Below are 14,985 nucleotides of genomic sequence, written 5' to 3' on the forward strand. Positions count from 1 at the left end.
ACCTTGTGCATCATCACATGTGAAACTCCTGGTTTTTTTTTACAAAAGGAGTAACTTGACATGACCTATAATCCTCTTTCTACCTCTGAACCAGAAACACTTCCCAGCACCATCCAGCAACTCACACGTCAACAATTTATTCTCATCCCCATCTTTGAAGTTTTTTGTTTTTTGTTTTTTGTTTTTTTTTGCTGGCTTCTCTTATTTTATTTTTTTTTAATAATAAATTTATTTTTTATTGGTGTTCAATTTGCCAACATACAGAATAACACCCAGTGCTCATCGCGTCAAGTGCCCCCATCTTTGAAGTTACACAGGCCTGGGTTCAAATCCCAATGCCACCCTTCACTGCAAGAGCACAGTCCCATTGCTCACCTCCCCAAGGCTCATTTCCTTCATTTGTGAGATAAACGTTACTTACTGGCTGTGTTAAGGATTCAGTGGGACCTCGCATCAGTCAGGACAGACCATTCATGCTGCTGGAACATAGAAAAATCTCAGCGTTTAACCAACAAAGTTGGCTCCACTCAGGTTTCACATCTGTCACAGGACAACAGGGGGAGACAGGAGTCGGGGGCTCATCACAGTCACCCAGGGACTCAGACAGATGGACACCTATCCCAAAGGTGCTGGCACAGTTCCAGAAGCTGAGAAAAGAAAACAAGGATCAGCTACATGCTGCCCCTTAAATCTCTGTCCAGAGGGGTCCACAGCCTCCTGCTCACAGGCTGCTGCTCAGAATGCTCAAGTTAGAGAATGGCAATCGATGAAACATGTCTCAGGAAGGGGCCCCAAGTAATCAACACAAATACTCAGATCATTCACGTCAAAGACCGTTTGATTCACTTCCTCCCTTGGAGTTAATGTCTCCTGCATCTGTGTCCACTCAGCACCACCCACCTGCAAATGCACCTTCTGAAATGTGCGTTGTGATAACCAGTGGAGATGAGGACCACACGTGAACTTCCTGCACCTCAGCTGCTGGTGTAGCCACACAACTTGCTTTGGCCAACAGAACGTGGTGGATGCGACAGCGGGCAGTTCCGAACCTGGGACTCGAGGGAACTCCACACCTCTCTTTGCCCTCTGCGCTTCTGCCATGGCCATGAGAAGGACGTGCCCAGGCTCACCCCTGGCCTGGGAGGGGGTGGTAGAGGAAAAGTGATGCTGGACACCTGCTGTATTCTGAGCCAAACTGCTGGGCCAACCCAGACACCTGCCTATCACTGTAGGATTCCAATAAGTGGGGCCATTTGTGATGCATAGCAGCTAATGAATACAGATCCCTACCTCACACTTCCTACCAAACACATAACTAAAGCATTAAAAATGACAGATAAAAAACAAATCTTCAATTTTTAGAAGAAAATGTAGGATAGTGTTTTTAGGACAATAGAGTAGACAGACAAAGGTGTTTCTCTAATTAAACACAAAGAAACAAACACCATCAAGGAAAATACTAATAAATATTAAAAGCAGTCATTTTGATCTGACAAGAAGCCATGAATAAAGTTAAAAGACAAACATAAAAAAAGACAAACATAATACATAAATAAGGATCTGGCCACAAAAGCACTGATTTCCAGATCACAAAAAATGACACAAGTCAGCAAGGGAAAACCAAAAAACCCAACAGAAAAATGAGCCAGAGACAAAGAAACAATTCACACAGGAAGAAACTCAAAAGTTAACAAATATAATGCAGGCTGTGCCACTGCATAGTAATTAGGGGAAAACAAGGAAATATTATTTCACATCCATCAGATTGACAAAATGTTAGGTGTGCCAACAAATACTGATGAAGATGAGCAAACAGTTTTACAAGCCGCGGGTGAAAGCCTACGGTGCACGGCAGCCTCAGACACCCATGGGCCACATCTCACTGGCAGAGATAAAGGACATGTCCCAAAACATCACCTCACCAGGGTACCAGGACACCAGCAGCCCGAGGAGGGGAGTACCACCCTCTTGTCAGAGATGAATTCTATACCCTTCTGGAAAATGCTGGTGAAGTGACAAAGCATATGCAGAAGGATATGTACAGGCTACTGTTTGTATAAAGATTCAAAAATAAACAAAAGACTATTCTTCACGCACATGCATACTCGGTGTAAAACAGGTGCATGGAAAGGGTAGGCACTGACTTCAGAATTGTGGGGAGGAAAGAGGCAAGTGGATTACATTAAGGGGCATCTAAGACAAGCATCAATAAAAGCTGTATTGTATCATGTCCTCAAAAATGTACTCTGAAGCAAACGTGCCATAAAGCTACTATGCATTACGCTTACCTGGCAAGTACATGAAAGTTTGATATCATTGCTCTGTACACAGGTCTGTATGTTTGTACCATCACGTAACTGTTTCAAAGGGCAGACAAGTATGAGAGGAAGCATGCCCAGATGGTAACAATGGTGATCTTCAGGCGGTAGAATTATAGGGAGGTTCTTTTGACTTTTTTTTCTACTTTCATATTATCTCTTTCCTTTTGTGAGGCTCTCTTACAGTTAAGATGGAAAAGAATGTATTTTAAAAAACCCCTGTGTCAAAGAATGCTATGCCCTGGCTGGGAGAATGGTGAGGAGAGAGCACAGCTGTTCACCTGGCCAGCCCCTGGGCAGCTCTGCCTAGAAGTATGTGGACACTTCTCCCCTGAAGCCAAAGAGTTAAGAAAGCTTGACGTGAAATGAATCATTCCAGGGGAGCTAAATCCTTGCCTTATCTAATTTTGTATCCTGAGGCTGATTAATTTAAACTCTAAAATAAAATAAACATCAGCGTTAAGTAAGGATTAAATACTCAGCAGGATCCTTAGTCGAACAAACTGACATTGTACATTTTATGGTATGGATTGAGGGGGCCCTGGGTGGCAAGTGGAGAGCAGAGGGAGTGCTCTGAGCTAAGGGGAGGAAACTGACAATGCTTTGGGATTCTGGAGTGCATTCACCTTTAGTGTCTTGTCTGGATGCCAGCAGAAAACTCAAGAGCCACAGACTAGAAGCTCTTCACACAGGAGAAAGCCTTGCGCCGTGTCCCCAGTTGCCCCTTTTCACCAAGGGGGAAGAGTTAATCAGGAGAGTGGAGTCAAGAGACTAGAGGAAGCCCATGTGTTCTTAGAAGACAACAGAGAAGAGATTCTCTTGCCCGGGCATTGCTACCAAACAGCTGCCAAGAGCATGAATTAACAGTGATGATCTCTGGCTCCCCAAGCAGCCACTAATTGCAAGAGGGAACCAAGAAAGGTGGGACAGGTAAGGATGGGGTGGAGCTGTCTGACACATGATCCTGGAAGGACCCACAAACCTGAGTCAGGAAGGAGGGTAGGCAGCGAATGGGTTCCTCCAGGCCTGCAGCATAAAGCTGGACCACCACCCCAAGAACCATTCCTCTATCCCAAGAACCACCACCCCAAGAACCATTCCTCCATCCCAAGAACCACCATCCCAAGAACCATTCCTCCAGTGGCAGTATCACAGGGCAGGAGCATTGTGAGAGACCATGTACAGCCTGAACATAGCACCAGACTAGGGCGCAGAAGGTCCTAGACCCAGGCCCAGCTGAACCTCTGACAAGTGAGCAATTCGCTTAGCCACTGGTCGCCCCCTGACACAGGCTCAGGGATGATGAAATCCCTTCAAGAGATGTCTATTGAGGACCTGCTTTATACAAGGAGATACTGCCTTATTGGTTGAGGTATAAAATAGGTCACAGTCCCCCAAGGTAGACACTGCGACACCTGAACATCAAACCCAACTTGCTATGGCCAACATGGGAGGGGGTGGGTGCTGGACAGAGGCAAGAAGCATGGCATGTCTACACAATCAGGAATATTTCATGGGTGGCTCGCAAATGGGCAGCTTTTCCTTTTCCTACAAAATCTGCAGCTATCCCTTTCCAGAGATGCAGGGAAGCTGAGAAATACGTAGATAAGAAGAGGACAGAGAGAGCACATTCCTGGCATGACCAGCCACAAACGTTTTTGCAGAAAAGAAAGTATTCCTCCTGGGTCCATGAGTGGTGGCAGCTAAATGTACATGAAGACACTTGCTGACCATTTAAGTTCATGGACTTGGAGCACTTGCAGACCCAGATGGCATGGGGTGTGGAAGTTGAGGAAGGAATCAAAGGACTGGAGCAACAGGATGAGAAGGAACCTCTCAACATGACCAATACATGGACACAGCTCTCCATCCATCAATGGCAAGACTAGGGAGTGGTAACAAGTGCTTGCTGGTGTGCGGACATCATGCTGTTGTCTGGGGCACAGAGTTCTTCAACAATCATGCACAACTGGTAGGATGTTGGAGAATTGGATTTAAATTTACCATCCTGCTGTTTGCTTTCTATTTGTCCCATCTGTTGTTTATTCCCTTTTTCCTCTTATTTCTGTCTCCTTGTGGATTATTTTTATTTCACTGTCTTTTTTGTTGGCTTATTAGGTACAACTATTTTGTTCCGTTTGGCTTTGACTTTTAGTCATTGTTTTACAGTTCACTGTATGCATCTTTAACAGATCATAGGCTACTCTCAAATGTTATTATGCTATTTCATATGTAGTATAAAAATCTTAAAATAATATGCTATTTCCCCCCTTTGGCTCTTGGTGTTATTTGTATGCATTTTGCTTCTACATATGCTGTGTATTTCCTACTATATGTAATTGCTTTTATTTAAACAATTATATTTACAAGAAATTTTCTAATGTTTCACTTTTACCCAACATTTATCATTTTTGGTACTCTTCATTCCTTTCTGTAAATCCAGATTCCCATCTGGTATTATTTTCCTTCTGCCCAAAGGATATCCTTTATCATTTCTTATAGTGATAATCAGAAGCAATAAATTCTTTAAGCTTTTGTGTGTCTCAAAGTCTTTCCTGTCATGTTTGAATAATATTTTTTAAGTAGGCTCCATGCTAGGAGTGAAGGCCAACAGATCAAGACCTGACCTGAGATCAAAAGTCAGATGCTTACCCAACTGAGCCACCCAGGTGCCCCTGAATGATATTTTTGTTGGGTTCAGGATTCTAGATAGACAATTTTTCTGTCCTTAAAGTACTTTACAGATATGCTCCATTATTCTGAGTGGTATTGTTACTGACTAGAAGTCTGCCATGGTTCTCATGTTTATTCCTCTCTAACGCTTCTTTTTCCTCTGGCTCTTTTCAAAATTTTCTCTTTATCATTGGTTTTAAGCAATTTGATTATGACTCGCCTTGATGTAGTTTTCTTCATATTTTGTGTGTGCTGGGAGCTCACTGGTATTCTTGGATCTCTGGGTTTATAGTTGTCATCAAATCTGACATTTTCTACCCATTAATTTCTTCAAATATCTTTTCTTCTCCATTCATGCCTTCTCAGAGGACTCCACTTACACATATATTAGTCTGTGGAAGTTGATTCTCTGCTCATTTATTGTAATCGGTTTTTTTTCCTATGCATTCCATTTTTTATAGTTTCTATTGCTGTCTTCGAGTTCACTAATAAACTCCTCCACATTGTCAAATCTGTTGATCACCTCACCCAGTGTTTTTTTCATCTCAGACATTGTATTTTTCACTTCTAGAAGTTCAATTCTGGTCTTTCATGTCTCCACTTAACACGCTCAACCTTGATGTGGAAAAATAGTTATAACAGTCTTAATGTCCTTTTCTACTAGTTCTATTATATGTGTCACTTCCATGCCTGTATCTATTGATGGACTTTTCTTCTCATTCTTCATAGTAGCTTTTTTTTTTTTTTAGCTTTTTGTTTCTTTGAATATCTGGAAACTTTTTATTAAATGACAATGTAAATTTTACTGTATTGAATACTGTATATTATTATGTTTCTTTAAATATTTCTGAGTTTGTACTAGGGTTAAGTTAAATTACTTGGGAAGACTTGGATGCTTTGAAGGCTTTAAGCATTTTTAAGTGGGACTAGGGTAGCTGAGGCCTAAGGCTAATAGTCTACACTGCTGAGGTGATTTTTTTTCTCCATAAACTACTGCACATCTTGAGAATTATAAATAATTCCATTGTTGCTGGTGGGAACATGAAAGATATCTGGTTCTGTGTGAGTTTCAAGCATTGTTCCTTCTGCTCAGGTGTTTTTTTTTTTTCTTCCAGACCTGATGACTCATATACATGCACTGATTAGTATTTACCTGAAGACTCTGGAGCTTTTTCTGTTGCAACGTTTTCTTCTCTGGTACTCTGGATACTCATCCTGCATAAATCATCTGTCTTGTTCTCCCCAGACTTCCAGATCCACCTCCTCAACTCAGGAATACCACCAGATTTAGCCTGGGTTCGCACTCCCAGCTGCCCTAGGAGCTCTTCAGGCAGTGAGTTGAGACAATCATTTGGCTCTCTCTCAGAGATCACTGTCCTGTGCTGCCTGATGTCTGATAGCCTGCTGTAGAGTTAAATTTAAATCCAAACTGTCTGACACCAGAGGCCATCCTTAACCACGGGCCATACTTGTCCCTCAATTCCACCTTGAGGGTTTCAGCGGCTGCTGGTTGAGGAGTAATTAGGAGTTGAAATCAACAGTTGTTGGATGTTCTATGTTACTACTCAGTAAGTTGCCAATCACTCACCCTATACCATGTGTCCTATTATTATTAACTAGTCTTAGTCCTTCTTACTGTCACTGCAAAGGCGCTGAGCTAGATCCACTGACAGTGTCATTAGCAGTCAAGACAGAGATGTCTACCAATTACCGTCAAGAGCTAGTGCTCAGAGCCCGCACATCAGGTAGGCAGCCCCGGTGGGGGCTGGCGGGGGGTCTTAAGAAGACCACTTTCAGCAGGTACTCCACATACTGAAATCTCATCTTTGGGGGGCTTGCAGTCCTGGATAAGGGAACTGAGTGTGAGGACTTCTCAGACTTTCTCCCTTAACAACTATGAGTTTATAATTATCTATGTCCCCTCAGGGAAATGAAAACCATGATCCTTGATTCACCAGTGAATTTAGGAAAAGGAGGTAGAGAAGAATGGACCAGACCTATTCCTGGAATACGCTAGACAGCTTCTGGAGATTAAAATAATGACCACTAATGGATATACATGTTTAATGTTTCAGTTACTGGTAAAATTAATACCCTGTTTAATATTAATAGAGGCAATGTACGTCTCTGGGGTTGTTAATCTGCTACTTTTCCACTACGTCAGATATAAAAATAGCTCCCCATGATTATCCAGGTGGGGAGGGAAGAGGGGGACGGGGAGGAGTAAGGGGACAGTGACAACAGTATGCATTTTAAATGCATTATGGTTCATCAGAATTCTAAAGGAGAACATTTTCTTCCAAGCACACTGTTTCAAACTCCATTCATGAGTTCATTTTTATAACAAATACTTATTGAATGCTTTCCGTGTGTCACATACTATGCTACTCTCCTTCCACTTTACCTTATCTAATCCTCACAGCAACCCTTTGATGGCAGTGCTATTATTCCCATTCTAAGGATGAGAACATTGAGGCTCAACAACCTATCGGTAAGAACAGCACCAGTGCCCAGGTCTCTCTGACTCCTGAGCTGGGCCTTTCTAATTCCAACCCCCTATGGTTTTTATTCTTCTAAGACACCATTAAATCTATGATTGCATTAACACTTCAAGAAGTAAATAGGAATACAGGACAGAGAGTGAGAGAGGTGAGGACCAGAAGGTGAAGTGCCCTGATTCCACAACTGAGAAAGCAGCTTTGGGAAAATCTACTTCTTTGACAGCAACTTCAAAATTTCATCACAATTAAACAAGTATGTTGAGTGCCTACTATGTGCTAGGCACTGTGTCAGACCCTGAGAAAACTGATCAAGACAGATAGCACTCTTGACTTAAGGACACTTATAATTTACATTCTACTGTAAGAGACAGATAGACACAATGAAATCACAAATAGAAACAAAAGAAGTATATGGGCATAAATAAAATAAATGCAAGTTTTGTGGATTGCTTCTAGAAAACAGAGAAGACACTGGGGCATCAGGGGACCAGTCTGAGAAAGGAAAGTCATCAGAGTTCTCTCTGAAGAGGTCTGTCTGAAAAAAAAAAAAAAAAAAGAGGTCTGTCTATTAGGAGTCTTTGGGCAAGAAGACCATCTCTGTGACCTTCAGGGTAATGGGCACATTGGAGGATCAGTGGGTAGTTCAAGAGTAGGAGAGGGGCTGGAGTTCAGAGGAGGTCAGGAATGGGGTCGTCCTGGTTTGTGGCAGCAGAAATCACTCCTGGTGAAGCTGTGGGAATGAATGCCTTCTAACTACTTGCTCTCCCTTCCTTTCCTCTCTCTACTCAAGACAAAAATCCTGGGAAGAGAGGTGAGGAAAGGGAAAGTCCAGTTGCCTAGGCTGGATCACACTCCTTGACTGAGTGACCGCAGAACATCTTAACTTTTGTTGTCTTGTTGAGGCTCTTTGTAACAAGATGGAGAAGATTCTCAACAAAGAACTTAGGGGCTGCTAGGAATGGAGAACTGATTTTGCATGGATGGAAACATCACTCTGGAGGAGACACTGGCTAGAATCCAGACTGAAGAATCAAGAGAAACCAACTTTTGAAACTGGAGGGAAATGCAATCTAGGAAGTGAGAACAACACGTGCAAAGGCCTAGAGGTGAAAGTTTGTGAGGTGAATTACATTATTTAGAGGAAAGAGAACTGATCTCTATATAAAGACACAGAGAGTAAAATATATATGTATGTGGATAGATGATGATGATGCAGGAGGAGAAGGAAGAAGATGATAAAAGGAAGAATGAAGGAAGGAGAGAAGGAGAGGATGATTTATCGAAAATATAAGCTTCCTGAAGTAAGGAGGCGGATGGATGAAAGGATAGATAAATGAATGGATAGATAAATGTTTGGAAGGAGGGAGAGATGAATGGGTGAATAGGTGATGATGATGATGGATGGATGGGTGAGTGGACGGATGGATGCATGGACAGTGAGCAGATGGATGATGGGCAGATGAATAGATAGATGGATGCAAGCGTGATCCATGGACAGATGGTAAACAAACAGATGGTGGGCAGATGGGCAGATGGATGGGTGGATGGATGGATGGGTTGATGGGAGAATAGGTGATGATGATGATGGATGATTGGGTGAGTGGATGGATGGATGGATCCATGGATGGATGGTAAACGGATAGTGAGTGGATGGATGGATGGATGGATGGATGGGTAAATCTTCCTGAGATGCTGGCATTTGGCTTTGTCCTCAAGTATGCAGTCCTTTAGTATCACCTTTTCTGTTGCTAAGACACCATGTGTCAGGGCCGGGACAAAGGTGAGGTGAGAGAAGTGCTGAGGGTACAAACTGCGGTGAGGGGCTCACTGTTAGAGTCAGGCAAATATCTGAAATGAACACCTCCTTTAATTTGGTGCCCTACGAACCTCAATCACCTCATCCTAGTCCCAGCCCCATTAAGCATTACCCACACACTTCTGGAAAGGGAATGGACCCTCCATCTGACGGATGGCTCCATCAGTGTGCAAATGCCCAGGGTGTCCCAATGGTCTTTCCACTCCCATTCATTGCCATTCACCAAGTAAGTCAAGGTGACAGAACAGAACAACCACCTCCATGGTTATGGATCCAGAAACACGTCATCAGCTTTCTGTGTGAACCTGAAAAAGTCTCTTCCCTCTCTGGGCTTTAGTTTCCTTCTTTGTAAAACAAAGGAGGTTGGGCTCACCTCTGGCTCAAAATAGGGGTGGAAAAGAAAGGTAGGAAGCTCCCCAAAACCTTCAAGGTAACCCCTCCTTAGAGGACTTGTACTACCCTTTACGTACTTTTCCAGTATTTTCTTCATTTGTTGATTTTATACATACTCTTCCTACACATCCAGCACTGGGCTAGACACTAGGGTACAACAATGAGCCACACAGACACTGTCCCTGCCCTGCTGGAGCTTAGAGTCCTAACAGTAAAGTCAGAGAGTAAATCAAGAAGGTTGCCAATCATAGTTTTAATTGCTGCTCTGAAAGCAAAGTCCGGGGGGCAACAGGACCCTGACCTGGGAGACTGACCCAGACTGCAGTCAAGGAGGCTTCCTGGAGGAGGTGGCTCCCACAAATGAACAAGAAGAGATCAGGTAGATGATGAGGAAGAGATAACAGTGCCCTGTGGTCTCACACTGAGGTCTGGGTGGGGTGGGATAGATCCCAGCCCTGCAGACCCCTTGTCAGGCCCCAGGAGACTCATTCGTTTGTGATAGCAGTGCTGCCTCCAGCTTAAAGCACATCATCTTGGAGTCCTTAAAAGTCCTTCCCTCTGCCTTGCAAGGCTGGGTCTTGCTGAGCACACAGAGGGGCTTTTAAGCGGTGACTTGTTGGAACAGAAGCAGCAGAGGGTGTCATTCTTAATACACATGCCCTGTGGCAGCTCGGCATGCAGCCTTGGAAAGATGATTAGGGTATTTGTTCAAAGGACGTGATTGCTACATTTTCTCTTCCACTTTTGATGTTTATGACTCCCTTTCTGTCTTCTGGCTGCATCCTAAGCCATGCAGAGCTCAGTCTTCAAACCTCATCTCATTATCCATTCCCTCCCCCACTCCGCCCGATTGCATATTTTAGGGGCTGGTAATAGGGCTGCCTACGGTGCTATGTATTACAGCTGAAGACTCCAACACCCCCACACTCCCCCACCATGCAAAAGAGACAAAATATTTTCATTTCTAAGCCTCTAAGCCTACAGGGGAAAAAGTTATGGAATCATGTGACTGCTGGGGCTTCTTAAGAGCCTTTTGGGAGCTGGGAAAGGAATCCAGCCCAGGCTGACTTTTCTTAAGTCTTAAGTGCGCGGGCCACCTGACACGGACAAAGGAGTGGTGAAATGCTCCTGAATACAACTGCCTTCACATCCACCTGCCTGCCTGGAGAAGCCCAGCCCTTGCTCAAGACAGGTAGCTTCTGGGATGAAGGGGAGGGCAGGGCCATGCTAATTAAGCACCTACTATGCAACGACACTGTACCTTTCTAATTTGCACTAATTTCTGCATGTATCAGTAAGCTAGGCTGAGTAACAAATCACCACCAATTTAGCAGGCTTACAATAGCACAGACTTATTATCTTGCAGTTTCCATGGGTCAAGAGCCAAGGTACAGCTTAGCTATACCCCCTGTTCAGAGTCCCACCACGCTGAAATCCAGGGGACAGCCAGGCCTGGGAGTTCCCCAGGGGGTGATCTGAAACCAGCTCCCATACTCAGAGGGCAGAGAGAATGCAAAGAAAGAAGCAGACCACTCCAGATTGGTGGGTGGCAGTTTCAGGAAGGTCACTGACTTAACGAGATCTGTCCTGGAATCCACAGGATGAGTGGCTCTCCCCACTCCCCAACCAACTCTTAAAAGCTTACGTAGAGAACTAACATTGGTCCAGTCACATATATCACCCAGAGGCTGTCAGCACATCACCATCTCAAGGCTGTATCCTTAGGGAGCTTCTGGAAATGGGGGAGGCAAGCCAAATGCATCTTCCCCAGACAGGGGGAAAATGGTGAGCCTCACACCTTCTTGACGACCTCCTACAACAGATCTTGGGTGATAGACTCAGGGTCGTCTTCCAAATGTCCTGGCTGCTGTATGAATGCAGTTCCTTGCAGCTCTAGGACTGAGACCCTCAACTCCTAGGGGTCACCTGCCCTTTCCCTCTACACAACATGGCAGCTTGTTTTCCCAAGGTCAACAGAAGAGTATCTGCTGCTTCAAATCTGACTTCTTTCTCTGACTTCTAGACTTTATACATATGTACATACACACACACAGAGGGCTCACCTGATTAGGTCAGGCCCACCCAGAACAATCTGCTTTTTAATGAACTTAAAAGTCCACCAGGTAGAGACTTTAATCACATCTGCCAAAATACTTCACCCTGCCATATAATGCAACCTCATCATACTCACAGTCCCTCCCACTTGAAAAGAGGAGATATATATAAAGGAGTGCCCCTTATAAAGGCAGCCAGCTTATAAATGTGCCCACTGCAACTTACAGCATCTTTTGTCCATCCCTGCCTGGCCTCAGTGGCACTGCAACTCAGGTCATCTGGGGTGAACCTCTGCTTTGACTCCTATTAGCTGGGTGGCCTCAGGCAAGCTATCTGTGCTTCGGTTTCCTCATCTGTAAAAGGGTCCCTTAACAGTACCCACCTGGTAAGGTGTTTTCCAGGTCACGTGACAAAGGCGTGGGGTCTGCCTAGCAGAGCTGAGCATGCAGGAAGCACTCAGCGGCCACCTGCTGTGATGACTCGGCCTGATTTCTGTATTCTTCCCCAGTGCCATGCCAGAACTGAGACGCCTCTCCCCACAAAGTACTCCTTCCCGCTCCCCACCTGCAGTGCCCCCCCCAATCCCAGGAGCAGACAGAGATGGAGCAATTAGCCTTCAGTAATAAAAGTACACGGGGCCGTCGGCTGGGCTGCCAGAGGAATTTATGAACTGCACGGAAGCTTCTGCTGCTACAGGAGAGTCTGTCAGGGGACCACTTCCGAGGTAAGAACAAAAAACACACCATCCATCACTGCCACATCCTCCCCGTGGCAAGATATTAAAACATTGCTGTCCCTTCCCGCACTTTCCAAACCTTACACAGTGAGCCTGCGTTGTGTTTATAATCAGACGAGAGAAGGCAATAAGACTGATTTTTCTTAGAAAAGCTCTGTGGTGAGAAACACCAACTCCCGTCAGGTCGCGTCTGCAGGTGGAGCGCTGCCAGGATGCCGGAGAGCTTGCGTTTTGTGCTTTTCTTTTTTCAAAACAAAGATCCATTATGCAAATCGATCATAAAATTTTTAAAGCATCTTGTCCTGTCCCAATTAATTACAGCCTTCGCAGACCCATCTTTAGCAGCAGAGAAGTCTTCACGGAGCAGGGGTGCTGTCCTGAGAGGCAGGGCCACTCATCTTGTCCTGCCCACGGGACTTGTGTCCCTGCAGCCCACGCCTGCCCACCTGGCCACATCTACCTACTAGTTTCACTAGCTAGCCGGCCACCACCCCTCCCACCACCATCTCTGTCTGTCTCTCTCTCTCTCTCTCTCTCACCCACAACACACACACACACACCCCTGGCAGGAGCCACTGTTCCATCCTCCAAGAGGGTCCTTCTCCAACTGGAGTGAAACTAATGGTCTGTAATTTATGCTCGGCCCCTATGCCATTGGCTGAATGAAAGCAGCCACTGGCTTTTGTCCCCCTGAAGAGGAGCAGCCACTGGCTTTTGTCCACCTGAAGAGGAGAAGTAACTGATGCTGTCCAGAAGCAGCATCAGTTACCATGTCTGTCCTCAAGTCCGCTCTCCAGCCCCTGTCCCGAGAGGAGTAGGTCCAGGGCCCCCCACAACCCCCTCCTTGCCCCACAGCCATCCAGAGGCTGCTGAGCAACCGGCAGCAGCCACGCCTGGGCCCACCATCACTGAGTCTCAGTGGCTAGTTCTGACAACCAGCCTTCCTTTTCTGCAAATCCCCACCCACTCGCCCTCTTAGCCAGCTTCATCCCCCTACCACCAGCATCCTGCCTTCTGCTCTCCTCCAGGCCACTGCTGCACCATTCCCTACAACCACAGTCTCGAGAAAGGAACTTGAAACTCATTCTCACTGAGGTCCAGATGGCCAATAACCACTAAAGGTACCGGCCACAGATCCTTGTCATACCCTGTTTGCATTTTAAGAGGAATCGAAGGATGAATTCTTTGTGCCAGTTGAAGAGAAGATGTAATGTATCAGGAGATAAACATGAAGTATTTTATTTCCACCCCCCAAAAAACCTCCCCCAAAAGTGATGTTAATTTCCCCCACCCCTTCCTGTTGGGGACCAGGTCCCCTGTCAATATCTTGGCTGATGACACAATGTTCCCAATTCAGTTACCACAGCAACCTCACATCAATAGACAGAGGATGTGCTTGGACCAATGCAGCAGAATAGTTGCTCTTGCAAAAAGGTCAGCAACAGAGGCTTAAACCAAAAAGATAGATGTTCTAAGTGAGTGAAAGTCCAGCCTTCACTCCTGGGCAGGGTGGGGGGGTGGGGGACTTGGGGTTGCCCTGGAGCCTCGAGGTCCAGAAAGGCTGGCTACGGACACGTTCTGAGGGCAGCTTGGAGCCTGAGTCGGGTTTGGAAGACCCGGACGGTGCCATGACAGCTGGAGCACGAGGCAGGTCCCAAGTCCACAGCCTTGTGGGGAGTCTGGGGGCACTGCCCAGCTCAGCCAGGGAGAGGGGGAAGAAGGGGAGCCCAGGGCTTCCTGGAGACTGCCAGGCGGCCACCCCTCCACACCCTCTGGCCTGGCAAGTCCACCCAGGACCAGCTCCAGCCTTGCAAACCTCCTGGCACCCACCCACAAGCCCCAACACAAGCTCCAACACCACAACCTTCCCAGGTAAGAAAACTCAGGCCTAACTGGGAGCAAACTGCCGGCCCGTAATCTATCTTCCTCTTCTGTCCGTCCCCTCCCCATCACCTGCAGCAAGGTGGACATAGATCCATGGCACCCACTGTCTGTTTCCCCGGCCCCCAAACCTGGCTCTAACTCGTCCACGCAGCCTGCGTCACCTCCCGCCTCTTACACTGTGTTAGCAATTAGCTTCACGAGAAACCATGGAAGTAAAAACCTTGAGCCAAGGTAAAACTGCTGAAAGCAGTTGCACTGATGATGCAAAAGTCGCAGACCAGCCCTAGGGCTTTGGGCAGTGACCCGCCTTCCCCACCACCACGCCGAGTCATAGACATACTAAGAGCATTGAGTGCCCACCGTGTGAGGCCTGCCTGCAATGTCCCCATTTCACCCTCACAGCAACTGCATTTTGTGGAGCTGGAAACAGGATCAGCCTGGGGAGCCAGCATGCAGACAGGAGCCTGGAACCTTCCCTAGGATGGCCTCCTGGTTCCTGTTGGGAAAGGAAGGCTGGAGAGAAGAGCCCCAGAGAGGAAGGAGCAGCAAGGGTCTGCATCTGCGGAAAACTGCCCAGCCACCACTCTACCCAGAGCCCGAGGTGTGTGT

This window comes from Vulpes vulpes, chromosome 12, assembly GCF_048418805.1.
Source record: "Vulpes vulpes isolate BD-2025 chromosome 12, VulVul3, whole genome shotgun sequence".
In the NCBI taxonomy this organism is placed as follows: domain Eukaryota; kingdom Metazoa; phylum Chordata; class Mammalia; order Carnivora; family Canidae; genus Vulpes; species Vulpes vulpes.